Source organism: Dermacentor silvarum, chromosome 2 (assembly GCF_013339745.2).
Source record: "Dermacentor silvarum isolate Dsil-2018 chromosome 2, BIME_Dsil_1.4, whole genome shotgun sequence".
Lineage (NCBI taxonomy): Eukaryota > Metazoa > Arthropoda > Arachnida > Ixodida > Ixodidae > Dermacentor > Dermacentor silvarum.
This window is the reverse complement of record NC_051155.1, coordinates 175,950,179-175,958,182: the sequence shown is the minus strand read 5'-3', so window position 1 is coordinate 175,958,182 and position 8,004 is coordinate 175,950,179. Positions and strand designations below refer to the sequence as shown.

The following is an 8,004-nucleotide window of genomic DNA, read 5'->3' as shown; positions in this document are numbered from 1 at the left end:
GTTTGCTAAAAAAAAGTAAGGTAGCGTACACTTCCATCAAGGTAGCGTACACTAGAGCACTGCACGAGCTCGGGCTTACCCGAAAGCCCGGGCCCGGCCCGGCCCGTGGGCCGGGCCGGGCCGGGTAGAGGAGTTTTTTCACGGGCTCGGGCCGGGCACGGGCACGGCGTGTGCTTTTTGACCCGGGCCCGGGCCGCGCTCGGGTTTTTTTTTTTTTTTTTTTTTTTTTTTTTTTTTTTTTTTTTTTGACGCGGGCCCGGGCCGGGCTCGGGCTTTCTGCGAGTTATTCTCGGGCTTCTCAACTCTGGAAAACATGTATTTTTCGGTCTCGGGCCGGGTTCGGGCCGGTTTCGAGTCGGGCTCGGGCCAGGCTCGGGCTTAAGGTAAAGGGGTGGCGGGCCGGGCCGGGCGGGTAACGTAGATTATTTCCGGGCCCGGGCCGGGCCCGGGTGTCACCATAAAAGTTTTAATCGGGCTCGGGCGGGCCGCCCAATGTAAAAACGGGCCCGGGCCGGGCCCGGGCCGCAAAAATCGGCCCGTGCAGTGCTCTATCGTACACTTCCAGACGCACGCGAAAATACAGAGACAGAAAACTGGGACAAGTTGCACCACACACTACACTCAGTACCGACATATACGCTACCATTCAGTGCGTCTAACTGCGCCCAGACGTTCGGGCTCCTTCTAACCATGACGAAACCGCAACGTAAGCAAATGCATTACATCCGCATGAACTTCCCCGAAAATCTAATTATAAAAAAATGTGCATGCCAACAGGCTCACCTTTCTAAAAGAGCAAAAGAGAAGCTTATAGGGTCAGCATATGAGAATTGCGACAGCCATCCAGAATCTTTGAGCAAATATAAAGAGTGATAATCGTTTTCAGTTCATCACATTTTCACTTGTCCTCGGTTGTTAAAACGAAGTGTTACAGTAGTTTTCGATATGTTCTCAGTGTTTCCAAAAGTGTTCAATGACAAAGAATTTTTCCTGGATTGTTTTTCTCACGTCCGGGCATTTTCCGGAAGCGTAATATTTGTGATGGGTGAGTGATAATTTTTTACGTCGCACATGAAAAAGAACGTTTCCTCGGAATGTCTAGAAGAAGATAAAATGTCACAACCACTTGCACAATATTTCAGCGACATTTTTTTTATTTAAGTCTGTCCGCGGCTGACATTTACTTAGAATTCTGCGTATAAATGTCAAAATAATAACCCGCTTTTGCGTCTTTTTCGAATGTGCGCACACAAGTGATTTTGATTGGTTCCTGGAGGCTCCTGCTGCTGACGTTCCCCCTCAATATTTCACGTGAACACCAAACAAAGCTGCTTATTCGCTGCGATATGAATTTTCTTCGAGCTTATTCCTGCTGCTGCTACGGTTCTCGGCGCGTGCGCGACTCCACTCCTCCCGTCAGCGCATAGTTAGCCAGCACCACCTGGCTTAGCACGCTTTCAGATCAACCTAGATGGTTGACGGCTAATAATAACAGAGCTATAAAAACGAAGACGAAGTCCCGTAGCGCATCAAAATGCCACTAAGATCAATTGACACCCGAAATAGGTGAAGCCTGTGGCATGCATAAGACAGGACTCAATTGTGTGAGTCAGCGCTCAAAAGGGCTAAAAAAAAACAAGCTTTGATTTTTCTATTATGCTAATCGCTGATAGTCGCGAGCGCGTACGGGGATTTGTGGTGCTTTTTTTTTCTGGTTAGTTCCTGTTCTTCTCATATATCTTTTTTTTTTCGTTTTACTAATCTAACCATGATCATTTGACATCTTCCAGCGTTGCCATTCAGGCGCGTGCGCAGTAAGCAGTGTATATTAACTCGTTTGCTGCAATAAATTTTCCGTTGAAAGTCACCGCTTCATTGTTGCGTATACGCCTTCGTCCTCGTTTTCAGTGCGCTGTTATTACCAACCGTAAACCAGTACCAACCAACCCAGTTTCCTGTCCACTTTAGATGGCTTACGTTATCCTTAACTTTCCTCGGTACCACGAGTTTGTATTGTGGTCTAAATTCACGCTTCCCGGCATCCCTCTCGGCCGTTATCTTTAAGCTCGTCGCCATTGCGCAACAATCCTCTTCTCTTGAGAAGCCTCACAAGACCGCCGCACATGACAAGCCACTTCTCGTTTTAATTAACTAGCGGTTCCCCCTTTGCCTCCGAATGTGCATTCGGGCGAAGTTCGCGCAGACAGAGAGAGAAAGAGAGGTACCGCCGGTGTGTGATGTGGCACCCTCCCGGGAGAGGGGGGTATTGTGTCAGTGTCCACCTAGTGGACATGTCCATTTTGACTGCTGCTAAAGTGCTGATTGGCTGGGGGCGCCTGTCTCCTTTTTCACACATACTCCAGCTCAGCCAATCAGAACTTCAGCAGCAAACGAAATGGACACGCCTACCTAGGTGGAAACTTACAGAATACTCACCCTTGTTTGTTACCTTTCACAGACTAAGAAGGGAGGGGCAGAAAGACAAGTAAACGTAATGGCAGTGACAAAAAAGTGACGCGCGCATATGCGACAGCGTTCACTGGGCATTCAAAGGCTGGGGAAACAAAATATATTAGGTCACTAGTCTTGAGCGCCATCCTCATAGAAAGCTGTTAAAGCATTTCCGCACTTCGGACCAAATCGACCTTTAGCCTCTCCCTACCACTGGATAAAGCAACGCACCTGCTCCTTTGAAACATTGGACTAAGTTAAATGCAGCATGTTCTCCATAAACACTATAAATAATCATGATGGAAGAAGGTGGCAAAAAGCTTTCAGGAAGAAAATACAAGTCCTAGGCTCACGTAATGTCTCACCTGATTCATCGGGAGCAGTAATACAAGGCAAGGCCACTAGGCAAATCTATATATATATATATATATCAAAGACATGGCACAAGTTCGCCGCAGCGCAGCGTGCATTGCATTTGCCCTTTCATCGAGACATTGGCCGTGTCAAGCTGAATGCGTGTTTTCTCGACATGCCACGGAAGCTGAGCGATATTGTATTTGCTTTCTGCGTCCAATGAAGAACACTAACTAATTGCAAAGGCTGCGGGTCTCCTTCTGCCGCGAAATAGTCCGGGTGTGAGCCCTGAGCGAGGCGGTGACGAAGCTCGCTGCAAGGGATGTCCTTTTGCTCGTATCCTTAACAAGGCACTATTATTCCACCGCGTGCGGTGATCCGATGCGGCGAAGGCGGCACGAAATATAACAGGAGAGGGTAATTCTCCTCTGGTCGAGTGCCAAGGTTTCACATTGTTGTTTGCTTCCACGAACAAGTCGTATAGATTTTTGTCGTTGCTCCAGATTAGCACGCACGAGCGCTTGCGCAAGCCGAAATCTTCATCCGTGTATATAGTACAGAAGCGAAGCACTCTTGACTGTTTCATTGCAGCTGTGCAAGAAGAAAGCATACGTTATCAAACAGATGACTTGCAGTCACATTGTGGTTGACATTCTGGAATACCACTATTACGGTGGGGATCTACGCTTCTTTTAGGCGATTTTATTCAGCTGAAATTCTGAATGTTTTAACCTAAACAATATGGCTGCCCCGAAAACTCTAATTTAATGCAACCTACAAACAGACGTACAAAAGTGCTAGAAATTAGTTTAAATTAAGTTTGGAGAACGAATAATTGAACACAAGTAGCAGTGCCTCTCGTAGTAGCAGTGCATATAAACTAGCATAAAAGTTATGTAAAACAAATCACGCCCTTCTAAAAAGGCCAGCAATTGGCATCACGGTGAGGCGCGTGTGTAATTGTCTAATAAATTGTCTAGTTTTGAATTGTATAATTACACAGCAAGAAGCTTCTCTCTCTCTCTTTTCTCTCTTTAGTTTCCGGCAGGGAAAACAAACAGATCAGTTGATTTGGCAGCAGCACACTGTTTCTTTATTTCTTTAGTTTCTCGCCGAATTTCCGTACCGAGGAATACCTTAACGGAGACAAAATACAGAACACGATTCTCTAGCGAAACAAGGTGGCTGTAAGTACGAAAAATATACAAGGACCCAATAATAACACTTTCCACGTTTACGACACCTGCGCTTCTATATGGTTCTTCTTGAAGGGGATTCTTTAACACCGCCAGCGGCGCCTCTCCGAGACGATGTCGTTCGGCATTTCTCCCAGGAATAAACACCGGCGCTCGAGTCAGCCTTGGCTTAACGTGTGCGTCGGTTCACTGCCGCCAGAGCAAACTCACGAAGTTCCGACGCTGCAATGAAATTACCACCACCGTGTTACGGCCTTTCCGTCCTTCTCGGGATACTTGACTAAGTCCTTGCCGACGAAACCGTTTAGCTCTCGAGGGATGTGCATTCTAAGCTTTCGTGACCTTTTGGTTTGTTTGTTGGTTTGTTTGTTCCATTTTGCTTTTTTCGTCGCAGTGTCCGACGTTTACATCGTTACCCAGCGTCAGGATCATATCTGCGCATAAGATGAGCCTCAACTACACCTCCTACGATCGTTCAGCGTCCCCGTGTCGCTCGTAAAATATAATAAAAGATCTTTGCCACGTGTGGTCTCTGCTCCAACGGACATTTCCTTTACGATGGGACGTCGGTAGGTTTGTCTGTCGCAAACAATATTAATGAAAGCTAAAGAGCGACGGATGGACGTTGTATCGACGAACAGAGAAAAAGAAAGGCCGTCTGTATGAATTAGGCCTGAATGTCAAGAGTAACGTACACGCAGGCGAGTACCCAGATACCACACACGTCGCTTACGGTCGTTCTGCGCGCGCTCAGCTGCAGTGCCTCTACATGTTTCAAGGTGCGAGCGTTGACCGCTAAAGGAAATAAACCTCGGAGCACTCCGTAGGGTTTTCCAGTCGAGATTTCTGGTGTATCGCTTGCTCGCACGTTTCGAGGGAAAGAGCTTTGCGAGAGTTATAACTGAATAGTAATGTTCTGCCAAGCCACTCGGTCGTTACTCAGTTCCCCTCGGTGCTCTTTGCACTGGTTACGTTAGCCCAATAGTTGCGCAGTAGTTCAACTCGTTAACGTGGCGGATGCGTGGGTGGTTGTTACGCAACGCCACCTTTAGAGCTGGAGACTTCTTCAAAGAATGATGCTGGGTATACGGTTGGACTTGGGTCGGCGGGTCACCACTATCCGAAGGCTAGAATGCTCTTGAAATATGATTTTTTTTTGCAATTGACAAGGGAGCCTGTTATCATTGTTTTTATATATGTCCACGAATCTGTGTGCGTTTAGTCTGGTGTCCTGTTGTCTTCTATTGTGTGCTGTGTGTTATTTGGCGCCTTAAAATAGTAATAATCTATCAATGCAATAAATTATTCTCTCTCTCCCCAAATGCACGTTTAGTAGACAGTTCCTAGTACACGCCTCTTTCTCTCTTTGTAATGTTTATATATGTTAACATGATTAGTGATAATAATAATAGTGGCAGTAATAATAATAATAACAATAATAATCGGGACTGCGTCGGAACAAAGGGTGAATATTTGTGCTATGCTTGCGTTGAAATGTTTTGGTTCTGAATTAGTATTTGGAAGTGAGGAGCAGGGCGTAACTCTTTTTCCGGGAAGACCTAATTAGTATACCGCACCATTAATTACTGCTTAGAATATGCAAGAAAACCCTGAGACCAGTCCTTGACTGGTATACCCATGTCCAACGCACAGTATACCCCACTGTTTCCTGTAGAAATAGATGAAATGTGTGAGTTAATTTAGGAGAAGAAGCTAAGTGCCCCTCACCTAAGTGCCCCCTTTCCTATACAATATGCGCAAAAACTGCCGAACGCTGTATTATTTGCACCGTATCCTTAGTGTCAAGTATGCTAATGTGCACTATTGGTGTACAGTTCACATCAGACTCTGCACTCCACACTTTTTATTTTCTCTCTGTCTACTTCAATTGACTTCAACCAAGCTGACAAAGCATATGTTAGCTAAATGTGAGTATATGACAAAGGTGCTAGAAAACAAGCGATGCGCGACCCAAAGTAAACCTTTTTTGAAAGCCCACAATTATGTAAAAAATATACATATATTTTCCATGTGTTCTCCTTTCTTTCAGGAAAATCATAAAGTATAACCTCAAAGCGAAGACAACGCTATCGGTTGCCTCTTCTAAATGCTGTTCTCTTAGCATTTTGCTGGCAGAAAGTATGAGCACACTCGCCTCTGCGAATATTTACGTTAAGGTGTCTTCAGCGGTCCGAATGGCACTCCTTCCACCTGACATTACCACGAGTACGAGACCCAAGCGGGATGAACCAACGTCTCCTTGATAGCGCAAGATTTCAAAACCGGAAGCCATGACGTCATGCTAGTGGCTCGTTTTTCCGCCGTAGAGTGCACATGTACCAGCGGAATCATGAGCTCAATTAGTGTCGTTAAACACTCACCGGCGCCATTTATTGATCATATAGGCAGTCGTCCCTCTATCGTCACGTCATGGCTGCAAGAACTCAATCATTGTGTTATTCAGGTTGGTTGGAGGCGTGCTCTCATTTCTAAACGCTTAGCTTACTGACTCCAATGTCCCGAAGAAACTTGCACCTAGCCTACCAGGAACATTGGGAATTTCACTCGTTGGCTTATTTAATATTACAGTGTCGCTGCGTTCGCGTACGTAGTGCACCTGTCCTGAGAGACTACCGTCTGCTTATCCTGCCGTGTGCCGCGTTTGACCAAATATGTTTCACCTAATTAACCATGCTTCTCGATGCGACCGCATTCATTGCGTGTCCCTGTCTTTAAAGCAGCTGACTTACGCTGATTTGACGTTTGTGAAGCGCTCATTTTTCCATACCTATACCATTTGTGCGTAGGTTCGCGGAACGTCGGACGATGCCTTCTTTAGACCGAAAACTGTGTCACCTGCGGCGATAATCTTTCTTGTGTTCCAAGTTTCATCCTGTAATCGCCGTTGCAGGTTTGTATCAGTCCCTCTGAAAGACTCACTCCGAAATCATCACGATACAATAATTGGGTGCAATAACAACAATATACATTGATATTTGCGCGTAATTACGGCGGTAAATTTTACTTCAGTGCGCTAACATTGTAATCCTGGAGGCTTTACTTACAGGTTTACTTTAACAAATGGTGCTTTCAGTTGTTACGTAATGAACAAAAGTGTCCTTTTTTTGCCGACGTTCTGTGAAAATTTATTTAATACGCCCGCGGCATACCAATATGAAACTCTTCAGAATAAACGAGACTGTGGCCTCCGCTGAAGCGTACGCTCATTGTGGTCACAAGAAACCAGCTTCTAGTTTTCAAAACTCTCTTTCAGCACCTCAAACGTTTGAAGAGGCTCCCTCTTTGCGAAAATTCATATTCGCCCAGTGTCGGCCATTACACCGTAGCTGCCTGATAACTATGCTGAATTGATGAATGAAATAATGAATTCTTCCGTATTTAGTTCCAACGATTTCCGACAGTGCATTAGTTAAGTCCTCGCTGTTCAATACTCTGATTAGTATTGCTTCTGTTTTTCTGCGCAGGCCACCAAATGACTGGTCTTTATTAAGAACCTTCACGAAAAGGTAAGATACCGCGTTCTTTTTATACCATAAGGTATCACTCATACTCACGCAAAAAACACAAAACAAATTTTAAGGCAATGAACTCGTGACACAGAGGATTTTGTTTTTCGGGTTGATGGGTTGGGGGCGTTGAGCATAAAGCACTGTACCCCAGCATTTGTCGTCCACGATGAGCGGCAATGCGGAAACCAGAACCAGTTAGAGGCAAGCGTACGTCTGGCGCATCACAGTTGCAGCTTCCTCTAAAAGCGAAAAGAACCTCGTTCCGATAACAATGCGACGCACATCTGCACCACGTGCTGGCTATCGGCTTCACAGACTTCGAAGGGCGTTGCGGTGATCTGCCGAATTATTCCGTTAGCGTATATTAAGGTCGCTGCCCGCTGTGGTGGCTGGCAAAAAAAAAATGAGGAAGCGTAATGTTTAGAAGATCACGCCTATATATGTGGAGCAAAAGCCCGAAATGGTTATCTCTC

The 8,004-nt window shown here is 45.6% G+C and overlaps 1 protein-coding gene across 5 annotated transcripts in view; it reads left to right on the top strand.

Annotated features, from left to right (window-relative positions):
* The window catches only part of LOC119442190 (calcitonin gene-related peptide type 1 receptor), a 335,667-nt gene that overhangs the window by 237,991 nt on the left and 89,672 nt on the right, over positions 1-8,004 (top strand). For 4 of the 5 annotated variants that reach the window (XR_007465673.1, XM_049661951.1, XM_049661950.1 and 1 more), the window contains one exon: positions 7,487-7,528. The exons of the other annotated variant lie outside the window; for it this stretch is intronic. The gene's annotated coding sequence lies outside the window, so the exon portion shown is untranslated. The remainder of the gene's footprint in view (positions 1-7,486; positions 7,529-8,004) is intronic. 5 annotated transcript variants of the gene reach the window in all.